The 14,687-nt window shown below is 33.2% G+C and overlaps 1 long non-coding RNA gene across 1 annotated transcript; it reads right to left on the minus strand.

Annotated features, from left to right (window-relative positions):
- Positions 1–218: 218 nt before the first annotated feature.
- Positions 219–2,238, minus strand: LOC120270975. Its single transcript, XR_005539729.1, has 3 exons — positions 2,070–2,238; positions 938–998; positions 219–404 (listed from the first exon to the last, which is right to left on the minus strand). It is a non-coding gene; the product is annotated as an uncharacterized LOC120270975 (long non-coding RNA).
- Positions 2,239–14,687: the final 12,449 nt, after the last annotated feature.

Below are 14,687 nucleotides of genomic sequence, written 5' to 3' on the forward strand. Positions count from 1 at the left end.
TTCTTTTTTTTGCATGGGTTCCGCCATTAATAATTATCTATATTTTTATAACAGTTAATGTCACGCCCCAGCCTCACAGCCGGGCCCGCTGACAGATTAGCAACATCCAGTGGGACTCGGCCCCACTGGGTGCAAGGCCTCATATTTGACCTGGTCAGAGTCAATCCTAACAACCAAATATGAACAGTAATACAGAGGCACAAATAGGATATTGGAAACTGAAATACTACAATTACGGGCTTTAGCAACCCTACAGAAAGGAAAGACAACACAACAGTTTTTGCAAAACACAAATACAGTCAGAATACAAGCCTTACACTCGCAGAAAAGTGCACTACATAGATACTGATAAAAGCTGAAAATATAACTCCTAGACACCCCCCGATCCTAGACTTGATCTTCTCCTGCGAGAACAGAATTCACAGAGTGTATGACCCACAAGGTCCCAGTAGGATCGCAGAAACAAGAGATAAAGCAGATATTGCAGAATAATGAATCATAATTCATACAAAATGCAAAAAATACGCAGAATGCAGAAGCAATCCAAAAATATGAAAGCATGCAGAAACAGTCATGTACATCTCCCTGGCTAATAACAAAAATCAACAGCACGAGGTAGGATCATCGACTGTCAAGTCAGAACAGAACAGAACAGAATATCAACAGCCGAAGTCGGATCTTCAATCGCAGTCGGGGGATAGCGCTACTACAGAAAACATGTGCACATGGCTAGGACTTACTCCTCCTAGCTGGGCAAGCCAGGAATGGAGATGTACTAAAACCACAGAAATACGAAATACAGACAGAGAAAATACTGAATAAATAATGCAATTAAATAATTAAATAAATAAATAACATCAACTTACCAAATAATTCAATAAATAAATAAATAGCAACCGCCAAAAAAATACGGAGTTATACGAGTGCAAGAGCCTACCTGGCTCCGAGCTACAGAGTCGGGTTTACCAAGTCCCACGAACTAAGGCTCGCTACAAGATCTAACCAACAAAAGCTATACTTAGAATTAAGTCTTGGGCCGAGACTAGCTACAACTAAAGCCCCGGAGGAAGAATTTACAATCATTGCATGTTAAATCAAGCATAGTCATATACCTATGCATATAAATGATAACCTGATATGCAAGATTCAAAGATGGCAATTAAAATTCTAACTATCATTAAATATAACTAAATATATATATATATATCCACATAAGTAAGATAATCATAAAACATGATAACCATGCTTCTGGAAGCCACACAAGTTTACAGAACCTATAGTTGTAAATATTTAAGCAAATAGAAAATTTTAGAAAGCATGTTTACAAGGGTGTTTGTAAAGACTAGGTCTAGATGTCAAGCTAATACCAAAAAATGATCTATATTAAAGTAATTAGAATCTAGAAGGTTTTAGAGGATTAAACACTAAAAGTCAAGATCTCATGCATATAACCAAACTCACATGTTGTCCAACCTTAAATACCATTAAAGCGAAATTAAGGACATCCTTATGATTAAGTTAACACAAATTTAATGAACATCACCCAATGAGGCTGCAGGAATTACCAGTATCATTAAGTGTATACGAATGCATATATTTCTACATGTGTAATAGACAACTTTAATAAATCAACCATGCTTCCGAAACCAACCTAACCACCAGGATCACACAATCTCATGCATAAAACACATATGAGCATAGCATTAACAAAATGATTAAACCAAAGATTAAAGAAAGGGTTTAAGCTCTAATGACAACTCATAACACAAATTAAAGCCATAGGAACATGCATGAATATAAAAAAATCTACTTACTTAAATCATGTATGCAGGCTTTAGGTTAATATACAAATATGCATATATAAATCTTCAGGAAAAAATAATACATGAAGCTAACCAATTGAATACATAAACATCCATAAGATCAGGATCATCATCAAAACATGAGAAGGTAATATGCTACAACACACAAAGATCAAAGTTCTTAAGCCAAGGAGAATGAACAAGCAACTAAGGTCAACACACTAAGCCTTACAAGATCCCACTAAAACACAAGAACAAGCATCCTACCTCTACACTAGCCAGTGAAGGGAACTTCGTTCAAGCCCAAGCTCTAGCCTTCTTCCAAGGAGAAACAAAAAACTTCTAAAGTTGCAGAAGATGTCTCCAGCAAGATGCTCCCAAGGAAGAGGAGAAGAGGCTGCTCTCCTTAAGAGCTCCACCACCAAGCTTGACAAGACCCGTAGCTCATGGGTAACCAAACAGGGTCATGGGAAAGCAAAGACAGAGACATAGGGAAGAGAAGAATGGCAGTGGTGGGCTCCACCTCCTAAAACAAAATATCATAAATTCCAAGTCAACTTGGTCAAAGAGTCAAGATGGACATTATAGTTAATGGCCCACCATGTCCATTTCATGCAACCATCAATGGAGGCCCCACTTAATGAAATGGATAATTAAGCCTTCTTTCACATATTCTTTTCAAATTTTCATGCATATGGGTAAGGTCCACTTCTCCTTGAATGATGTTTAATATTGAAATATTTTTTTCTTGGATAGCTTTATTTGTATGAGCCTAAGAAGAGACCATGATATTCTTTGCCTTGAAAGGTCTCCTCATAACACCAAGTGCAATAGTTTTGCTAATAATATTAACTTGATACTTCACAAATCATCATTCATGTATCCTGGATAATGTAGAGTGATTGTGTATAATAGTTGAGACCAATGAATTAGTTTGTACAAAGTTGTTTTTACTCAATGAAATTCATTCAACAGAAGTGTTTTTATTGTCAAGAACAACAAACGGTAACAAGGGATAGGCTCATAGTAGTCGTTTCTTCTTCAATCTTCTTTCTTTGCTTTTTGGTCTTTCGGCCTTTGCAAATCTAGTACACCACATGATCTTCGGCAACATAATCAGATCAAACTTGTCACAACTCAAAAGCATCACAAGCTGGTTCTCAACATCCCGATCATCACCTTCAGCCAATACCTCCATCACTTCTTCTGCAGGTTTTTTTTTTTGAGATTAGGAAACTTGTGATTGCTTAACGATCTTTCCATTAGGATTGAATGCAATGTTTGTGACTATTTGATATATGGGCTCTACTCCAGTGTAATACACGACTTTCCCTGCGTCATCATAGGCAGTGACACCAGCGTCATGGCCTTGCGTTCTCTTAGCGCTGTGCTGAAGACAAGCAAGAATTTAGATGCTAAAGGTTTTCCAGAGTGAATATATCAGAAGCAAAGTGGGTTGTAATCATTGTCTTCATCTCCAGCCATGAACGTGAAATGAATAGTGTTGCAACCATCAAACTCCAGCCATGAATTTGTGGAAGCATCAAAAATGGAACTGAAGAAAAGAGATGCAACTTATCCTTCTCTTCTTCTAATATTTTTTATTCTTGGCTTCTTCTTTTTCTTCTTCTTTAGTCTTTTCGCCGGTCCCTTCCGTTCCACTTCACACACAAGAACTTGGTCAACATCACCGTTGCTTCTTTGATCATCACCTCTTCTCTGTCGTCTAGGAAGTCCACCAATGGCCCGATGATCCTTAAACATTTTTGATAGGCATTCGAGTGCTTTGCTGCAGGGATTGTGAGCTTGAGTACAGATCAGCGAAGGTTGGCGTCCTACTCTACAACCTTGGTGACTTCAATCAATGTCACAACACAGCTATAATATACATCTTTTGTCCCTCTTTCTAGCAAGATGGTGAAACAAAGAAGGGTTTTTGATTTAATGATGCTTTTAAGATGGCGAGGTTGTCTTTGATTGGATTGTATATTTGCTATACTCTTGCATGGTTTCGAAGGCGGGATGACTTTCTTTGTCTTGGCTATGCATGAACACCACTTTCACCATCTCTGAGAAATCTATGTATTCCTTTAAGAGAGCCTCAATCTCAGAGGTTTTGCGCCAGGTCATGGTGCTCATGATCATGGTGAGGGCATCATTCGTCTTGAAATTACAGGTTTAAAGGAATTTCAGCAAAATGGCACATCCACCCTTAAGAGCTTTGTTTGGCGGCAGCACTGGTTTCTTCATGGTAGCGGTAACTAGTAGGTGAGAGTGGGATCGGGGCTTTGAGTTGATGGCCAGCAATGGCGGCAGTGACGGCACAACAACAACAGCAGCAACAACACAGCAGCGGCAACAGCAATGGTTTCTTTGCGATAGTGGCAATTGGTAGGTGAGAACGGGACCGGGGGGCTTTGAGTCAATGGCCAGCAACGACGGCAGCAACGGCACAACCCTTTTTTTTTTTTTTTATATCTATATATGGATATATATATATTGGTATAGGAGGAGAGATCACCTTCGTCTTCTTCTTTCCTCTTCCTTCGCGTTTCTTCCCGTTCTTTGTCCTCCTCCTCTTCTTCTTCTTCTTCTGTCGCCTTCTTCTTCGAATCTTTTCTTCGTTGGTTTTTTTTGTCCTCCGTTCTTCTTCAGCCGGGTCTTCTCTTTTTAAAGCTAATCTCACCCTCGTCATCGTGGGTAATCACCATGATCGTGATGGCGGTTTTTTTTAATAGTGGCCCTCGCCGTGGATGATCGTGGGCAGTTATCACGATGGCGGCAACGATCTTCCTCATCCCGTGACCACGACCAAACATATTAGATATATATATATATATATATATGATTTCGAAATTTTATTCTATATGAATATGTGTATTATTATTTATTTTATTTTATTATTATATTTATTATTTATTTTATTTTATCATTATTATTATTATTATTTGATATTATTATTATTATTCTTTGTTAGATTTGATTAATATTATTACTGTTATTATTTTTATTATCATTATCATCATTATTATTATCATTATTATCATTATTTATCTGATTTGATTTTTTTATTATATATATACATATATTTATCCGATTTGATTGTTTTATTTTATTTTATTATTTTACCATTATTATTATTTTATTATTTTATTAGATTTATATATATACTATCGGAGTCTATTTATATATATATTATCTGATTTGGTTTATTTTATTATTATATTTTTTTATCTCATTTGATTTATTTGATTTGTTTTATTTTATCTTTTATCTCGCCATTTTAAAAAAAATAATATTTAAATTATTTTTTTTTAATTTATTATATTTATTATATATATATTTGCCTCGTGATTTGTATTTTGAGATTTAAAATTTTTTAGATCGCCTTGAGATCTGTGCTCTCGATTGATCGTGGAATTTGTGTATTTAGATCACCTCGAAATATGTGTTCTCGGTCGATCTGAGATTTCAATATTTTTTTAGATCGCCTCAAGATTGGGGCTCTTAAGCGATCTTAAGATTTGAACATTTAGATCGCCTCGAGATCGGTGCTCTTAGCTAATCTTAGGGATTTTGGATATTTTTGAATCGCCTTGAAATATGTGTTCTTGTCTTATTCGGATATTTGAATATTTTTTTAGATCATCTCGAGATTTGTGCTCTTGAGTGATCTAGGGATTTGAACATTTTTGGATCGCCTCGAGATCAGTGCTCTTAGCTGATCTTGAGATTTGAACATTTAGATTGTCTCGAGATCGGTGCTCTTGGCTAATCTTAGGATTTTTTATATTTTGTATCGCCTTGAAATATATATTCTTGGCTAATTCGGATATTTGAATATTTTTAAATCATCTCGAGATATGTGCTCTTGACTAATCTATGGATTTGAATATTTTTGGATCGCCTAGAGATCGGTGCTCTTAGTTGATCTTGGGATTTTAATATTTAGACCGCCTCAGGATATGTATTCTTGGGTGATCTTGAATATAACCAAATATTATGAAATTTATTTATCTTATCCGCATGTTGTCGTAATTCGATTATGATTGGGTCATATGTGGTTTTAAAATTTTAATTTGATTTGAATTAGGACATGCAAAAAAATTTATATAAACAAGTACTAAGTTTAAAAATCATTTAATATAGATGTCATTAATCATAAGGTTACTTTTCATGTTAATTGGATGTATATATATATATATATTGTATTATTATATTTGTCCATATTTTTATATTGTTTTCATGACTCAAGACTAACTAAGAAGATTAATAATCTAAATCAATATTTGGTTAGAAGAAATCTCTCTCAAAAATAAACAAGAGGAAATTAACAACTACTAATTATAAATATGTATTGAAGGTCGGTTGAAATAATTAAACCTTTGATAAACCCTCATTGACTTTACTCATCCTTAGCTAAATGAGGAACTCAAGTCACAAGCTTGGACCCAAAAATGTGCATGGGACTCCAAATGAAGTTTGATGGTATCCAATATCTAAACTGAAGAAAGCTTAAGCTACACAAATGGAAATCATGTGAAAACAACGCATAAGCAAAGTGAGGAACTCAACTCACAAGCTTCAACAAGTAAACAATTAAAGAGACCAACACAATTGGAAAATAAAATAGAACATCAAGGGCATGTTTCAGCTGAATGAAAGATCAGAAAAGCACGAAAAGCCACTTTCTTGTGCATTGTTATATGAAGAAAAATAAAATGGATGGGCAAATGAAAGAAAAATGATTGACAAGGCTTCCTTGGATTTTTCCTAAATTTCCCCTTAATCAAAGCAAACTCTAAAGAAGACCTAGCTCCAAATTCTCCAACAAAATAGTACATGAATAAATATTTCAAGCAATCAAACCATATTTCAAGCTTCCAATTTGACATAGAAAACATCATCCATGCTTAGCATGTGATCCTCGATAAACCTAAACGAACTCACAACAATGAGCAACCGCAATTCATTCAACAAAAATATCAAGAAAGCGAAAGAATTCCAACAAATGAAGCATAGAAAAACAGAAGAAAAAGCAAGCTTACAATACAATCAGTGAAGCTAACGGGATCTTTGAGGGCGTGAATATGAGCACTGATCTCCTCACACAGCTTCTTATTAATGGACTCCCCCTGCATCCGATGATAGCCCAACCTTCCACAAGAACAACGAGCCTGTACACGCAATCTCCCAAGCAGACAGGCCACCTCCTCCATTGTTCCCTAGCTCTCGGCTCCGACGAGGGCAGCACCTCGGAGTGCAAGGCAACATTAGAGGAAGAAGAAGAGCTGAGCCGTCGACATTGAAGAAGGGTTTTTGTGCTTGGGCTGAGAGAGAAAAGAACAAGTGAGAAACATATTTATTTTGGATTTCCTCAATGTCAGGTGATTGATTGAAGCTTACGAGACTGGGATTTAAGGATCGAATCGGAGAAGAAGAAGCGCTTCTTCAGGCACCAGTGGCCTTTGCTCTTGAGACCCACCCTTTCGCTTCGTTGCATTACCGTTTCTCTTTCCTTTACCCGAATGGATCAAGCCTATCTTCACCATATGATCTTTATCTGACAGTTCTCCATGATTTCTGTGATAACACAAGAGGACTTTTCTTCTTTTTTTTCCTTTTTATTATAAAAAACTTTTTCCCGGGTAACACAAGAACTTTTTAATTTCTCTTTTTATTAAAAAATCTTTCTCCCTTACATTAAATTTATAGATATTAGTATGGATCCCAGTGTTTACTCTATAGGCCTTATCTAATAATGCAAATTGTTGAAAAACAAAATTTTAAAATTTACTTAATAGAATAATAATAACAAAAGAAAAAAAAAACTAACCAAACACCAACATTATTATATAAATTTCCTAAAATAAAAAATAATGAAAACAATGAATATATATATCATATACAGATGTAAAACAATGGAAACAAAATTAAAATAAAAAAACACAATATATATTAGTTTTTATTTTATTGTTTTTAAACAATAGAAATAAAAAAAATGAAATTAAAGTACAGAAAATCATCTTTATATCTATACATATGTATCAATGTATATGAAAAATAATATAAAACAATTGAAATATAAAAAATAAAAACAAATAAACAGGGCATGATAGAAAGAAAAAGGGCTAAAATCTTAAAAGGCAACGTCTTTATTTTGACTAATTATTTATAAAAATAAAATTACAAGACAAATAAGGGAAACACATCAAATTTACACATATATACTCAAATATATATGTGTGTATATATATATTCAATATGTAGCCATAAAAGATGACCAAAACAGGAGTTACAATAGACATATAAATAGTTATAAATACTTATTCTCTAAATCTTCAAAATATGAAATCAATTTATAAATAGTTATAACTTAAAATATATGAAATAAAACATAAGAATATATTGGTACTCAACGAAATATAGTCGAAATTAAAACTTTTTTCTCTACAATATGTTTCGTAGTCAAATAAAATCGATATTTTACCTACAAAAAAAATGTAGCAATTAGAAATCATTCATAAGATTTGGTTTTCCCTCGAGTGGGAAATTTTTGGCCCCTCAAAGCATTTTTTTTTCCCTACAAAAGCTTTGGTTCGTAGACAAAATTTCCATGAATTCATTGTGAAAATTAAAACAACTTTTCTGTATGATATATTTGGTAGAAAAAAGGCTCTCTTTTACCAACAAAACAAATTGTGGCTACTAAAAATCATTCATAGACCTTGGACTTCCCGCATGTAGAAAATTTTTGGCACCTCAAATTTTTTATTTTTCCCTACAAAATATTGACATTGTAGACAATTCAACATATTTAGCTACAAAATTTATTATGTAGCTCTAAAAAACATAGAGAATAGCCACATTTCTTATAGTGGGTTTGAGTGATTGTTTGTGTAGGATTAGCCATAAACAAAAGGTTAAGTTTGAGAAAACAAAAGAAGAAAAAAAAGATGAAAGGTTATAAGGTTGACTGGAGATTTAGTTTGAAGAGAAAAGTAAAGAGAGAAGTGGTTTTAAGGTTTTAAGGTTTTAAGATTTAGATGGTGGGTAGAGGCAGTGGCCATAAACTCTGATAACATGTAAGATGATCAAATTTTAAAGCAAAGAAGGAAGAAGATAACTTTGATTCCTCTTTATTTCATTGTCTTCATACATGTTACAAGTACATGTTTATAGAGAATATATAGGGCATCATTGTCAAGGTAATTAAGAGTAAGTACGCTATCCAACTAATTAGCTTCATTGGAGATATCAATAGGTGTAATAATTATCCAACCAACTTTCATTCAAATTGACCATTGAGTTATTAACATAGTGCTATCCAACTAAGCTTTATTGGAGATGATGCTATCATCATGCAATTGTTATTAAAAGGAAAGTGAAGCAAAGGAAGGGAGAGGAGAGGGAAAAAAACATTGAGGAAAAAGAGGAAGGGTTGAACTCTTATTTGGAAAATCAAATTTTAGTGATCATTTGGTTAAAAAAGGAAAAAAAGGAAAAGAAAAATGATATATAATAATATAATTTACTAATTATATTTTTATTATAAAGTGGGGGTTTTGTAATTAATCAAAAAAAGTGAAGCATTATAGTATTTTTGGAAGTTATAAAATCTTTGGAGATTCTCTTCTCTCCTGGCACCCCAAATTGTTGTCCCAAAAAAGCTAAGGTTTTGAAGGGTTTTCGAGGGTCAAAGTTAACCCTTCATTTTCCTTTATTAAATTAAAAAAACATTTATCCAAACAAGGAGAAGGTTCATGAACTCTCAATGCTTAATTATTGATGTTTTTCAAAATCTTGTTCTTAAAATTAAGGGGTGATTTTTTAAATCAATACGAAAATTTTCAAAATCTGTCGTAAAAGTGAGAATTATTGACAAATTTTAAAACTTACCCCGCAAAAGTATGTAATTTGAGTTAAAGAACACCTTTTAGTAGAAATTTGAAAGATAAAAGCCATTAACACTTGTCTCAAGCATGGAATGAAAAGTTAGTCCTTAAGCATTCCTTAAAAGAAGTATGTTATTATTAAATTTTGTAACAAATGTAATATAGTAATAAAAGGTAAAATGAACTAGCCACCAAGAATAATTTGGTCTATTGGCATTGGGTTCCTTACGTAGGTTGTTCGTGTCATTATCGAGGAGACGGGATTGAACATCTACTAACGGAAGGTGAAGGCACAAGTGTTGTTGAGCTTGCGCACACACTCTACTCCTATGCACATAGGGATGGCAAAAATTGAACCGATCCGTAGTTTTTCGACCCGATCCACTCTGAACCAGGTGGTTTTTTTTTTAGACCGAAGATTAAAGCGGGGTGCCTCCAGTACCACAACCACTCTGCCCCTGCCCAGTTAAAAAAAATTGCATATATGCCCCTATGTATTAATATATATACATATAATTTTAAAATTTCTCAATTTATATATAAAACATAAGATTATATCCACTTAATTATGATAGTTGTGTATTTTGATTAAAGTTATGTATTAATAACTTAATTACATAAAATACAGTACTTTAAAAATATCATTTGCTAAACTTTGACTTGTTAATAAATAGCATATATTATAAGGGATTTTATAAAAACAGTGAAAATTTTTATTTTTTAATCTCAACTCCTATAAAAAAGGGGTTGGGCGGGGAAGGGGTAAGTGCAAAAATCTGTGTGCCGATTATGTCATTGAGAGTGGGGATGGGTGAGTGTGGGGCAAGACATGTGGTTGGCAGGGTGGCCCTCCCCACCACATTGCCATCCCTATGTGCACATCCTTGACACTTTGTCTTGTCCATATTTGTCAATAATAAAGTAAAATAAAATAAACTAGCCATCAAACCGTATTTTAATACCATTTCCAATGTAAAAGTAAAAGCATATTTTGATATTCTAGTATGTTGAATTATGTTCTTCAATATATATAGATAAGTTCAGTTGAATTTGATCTATTTTAAAACATATGTGCAACTTATTTCTAGTAAGTTGTGGTAAATATACATAAATTTGTCTTGCTAATTTCTTTTGAAAAAGCATTTGTTCAACTTATTTCCAGAAATATATGTTTGGAAATACGTGTATATTATTTGATCAATCCATTTAAATAAAATCTATTTTAAAAGCTTTTATGTGAAAATTCTAATTTAAAATTTTGTTGAAAAATAAAATATTTGCTTTAAGTTTGACGTTATAATATTACAAACAAATTTAAATTACATGCATGATTTAATTTGTAATATGTGATTTACTGAGCTTTCAAGTTCAAGAATTTGGAATTGCCTCTTTTTCCATATATGGCAATGCTTAAATAGCCCCAAGAATGTGTTACATACTATGTTATTCTAAACTCAAAAATGTGTTACATGCTTGAAATGCCAGAATCTCCAACCTTTGTTATTCTTAATTCAACAATCTTTACCAGAGGCAAAAGAGAATTTTAGCTTTTTCAAATCATTACTCAAGATTTTGTCAAATTAGATTAATTCGATGGCACCAATTTCACTTATTGGAAAAACAATATGATGTTTTTATTGACTGTGTTAAATATTTGTTATCTTAATTATCTTGACCACTCTTCATAGATAAAATCAAAATTTAATACCAATTAGACTTCTTTGACACAATTGTACAAGAAACTGTATGCTATGGACATATTTTGAATATTCTTATTGACCATCTATAAGATTTGATCTAAGTTGATAATACTTTATGAGTTAAATTAGAGAAACATAGTGGGATTAATTGTCTGAATCAGTCTCCTATTAAGATAGTGTTTATAAAATTTGAACATTCAAAAATAAAACAAATCAATTCATGACATAACTTTGCATGTAAATTAACTAAGAAATGATGATAAATCAATTCATGAAATTAAAAGTAAATTATAACTTAGAATACGCAAGTGAAATTGAAAGCAAAAACATAAAGTAGCATCGGCGGAGCAAGTGGGGGTGGGAACACGCATACACATGGGCATTGAGACTACTCTCGCATAATCACTATTTATATTTCAAAAAATTGTGTTTTCATCGGCAAATTAAACTCTTTACACTTACGAAAAGTTCTTACGAGTACCCGAATACTAATAGACCTCTTAGTTGTTAGCTATTGCCATTGCACTTCACCAAATACATCATTTTCACTTTGAAATTTCTAGATATACTTCAAATCCTAGAATTTTTGGCCATTTCTCAAGGGCCGGAAAATTCTTTATTGGATATAGACTTCTCATCATATGCACTGCCAACCGTCTGCAAGTACTGTGATAATAAAAGCAACTATGTCTATAGCAAATAGCAAACCTAGATACGAATATATCATAAAATTGGTACTTGATGGGATTAAATCAATTATCTTGTTTGATCAAATAGTAGCATGGCAAATTCATTGACCATAAAACTCACAAAAGATACTGTGAAATTGCTTTGGTACCTAAATAAAAAAGAAAAATAGGAAAAGAACCAAAGTGACCAACTTTTCTTTTGCTCAAAACTAGTGTTTGTACTCCTCTTGGTTCAAGCACCATAGTTGCTGGCTTTCTAATTCAAGAACCAAATATAGGATAGGTGCTTAATTCAATACCATTTGTGAATTTACATTTTTGAATAAATTAAGATAAACTAGTTATTCTAAGTTATACCATAACCATATTGACAATGATGCTTTGTTTAGGGGCCAACTCTTCACTTACACTTTTATATAAACTAGGTTAAATAAATTTTTTATACGTTAATCTACAACCAATACCTCTTAACTTACCTTAACAAGTCATATATTTTGTTTTGACTAGGGGTGAACAAAATCGGATTGGGTACCTAATTTTTCGGATTGGCAAAAGCTTGATCCATATATTATCCAGTTTAAACCTTATTGTTAGTTCCTCCGGTGTGGTTTGTGGGTATTAAGTAACACTTAATCACTCATAGAAGTCTCACACAAACCAATAAAGAAAAAAGCACACAAACAAACACAAGGAGACACACAACGTTGGTAACCCAGTTCGGCGTCCACTCGCCTACGTCTGGGGGGCCAAGCCCGGAGATAAACAATCCACTAAAAGAGGTAAAAATAGATGAGTACAAACACTTGTCACTCACACTCTCAACAATAAAGCTCACTACCCTCTCTAGATTGTTTGGTGCTCACACACTCTCCTCAAAGAGTCACTCAAGAGTCACACCTTACAATCTACGAGCAAGGTAACTTATATAGACGCCTCAACGTCCCAAATATAGCACATACCTCTTTTAGAATCTCCGCGGCTACTAATTTAAAAACCTGCCGAAATTAGCTGTTGCAACTCCTGTTGTAACATAAGTTGCAACATGGCCCTGACTGCTGACTTGACTGAGTTCTGGTTACGTTGCGGACGACCTCAAGACCCATCAACCTCCCGGTCATGCTTAGTCCGAGTCGATGCAGCCAAATCTCTCGATCCCGACTGCCGGCAACTAGCCTACCTCCTCAGCTCCTCATCACGCAGTCCCCTCGCAAGGGGCGCACGTCCTTGTGCGTCTTCCATGAAACTTGCCAAACTTCTCCTAAATTTGGTTTTCAAAGATTCTCCAAACTTGATCTTCAATTCACCCAAGTTTGGTCCTCAAATCTTGCCGTTAATAGACTTCAATGATTCTCATCAAGGATTCTTCAAATCATATCTCCTTCATTCACACCATGAATAGATCTTTCTTTAATTAAGCTCCACCATATTTTGTCTTCAATCAAATCACCTAAATATGGTCTTGATATGATCTTGTCTTCAAGTTGTAAGGCATTGCCAAAAACAACTCCACCAAGATCTTTAAGATAGCTTCACCATGATCTTCAAGATATTTGGCTCCATGTTAGAGACTTACTAAAAATATCTTCACCATGATCTTCAAGATGTTTGCCTTGCACTCCAAGTCTCCTTGCCATGTCACCATGCTTGCCACATCATCAATTATGCCTTGTCACCTTGGTTGCCATGTCACTTGGTCTAGGTGTCAAATCATGCCAATAAGTAGTGCGGTTGCACTAACACTTATATTTGAAATTGGGTAGCCAATTTAAATCGGATCAGATATCGGATATTTGGATCTGAATTTAAGTTTTGCTTAATTTGGAATGTTTGTCTCCTTGCAATTTATTTCATGTTCATTCAAGATTTATTTTGTTTTGAGCAAAGTTATTGTTTTAACGAAAAAAATATAGAATACATTTATTTTTTTATAATGTAATTATTTTGATGAATATAAATAAAATATTTTTAAAAGCCACTACAAAAAAATTACCATATATTGACACTTATTTATAGTGACGGTCAAATTCTGCAGGAGTAAACAATTTATACCAACACAATTCTTTGACTGTCAGAATAAATCAAATATTTATTGACACATATTCTTCCATTAGTATAGCTATTCTCATATACCGACGTTTATCTATAATGAGTCAAATTTTGAAGATACACACTGTTTATACTAACGAAAAATTAATAAATGTTAGAATAAATCAAGTATTTACTGACCCCTATTTTCCCGTTGGTATAAATATGGTTGTATTGTTGTATATTGATTTTTATCTATAGTGACGGTCAAATTTTGTAATTATAGACTGTTTATACTTACGGTCAAATTGTGTAACTACAAATGGTTTATACTATTGAAATTTTATAACTGTCAGAATAAATTGGATATTTACTGACGATTATGTCTTCACTAGTATAAATATACAAAATATATTTTATTAAAATATTTTAAAACATCTCATTTTAATCTGGTTCTAATAGAAAGTTTATATTTTTAATTGTTATTTTTATTAATAGTTAAACAATTGTATTAAAAATGCATTTTATTAAAATATATGAATGTGTTATATTTACAATTATTTTAATAAGAACCAT

Source organism: Dioscorea cayenensis, chromosome 10 (assembly GCF_009730915.1).
Source record: "Dioscorea cayenensis subsp. rotundata cultivar TDr96_F1 chromosome 10, TDr96_F1_v2_PseudoChromosome.rev07_lg8_w22 25.fasta, whole genome shotgun sequence".
NCBI lineage: Eukaryota > Viridiplantae > Streptophyta > Magnoliopsida > Dioscoreales > Dioscoreaceae > Dioscorea > Dioscorea cayenensis.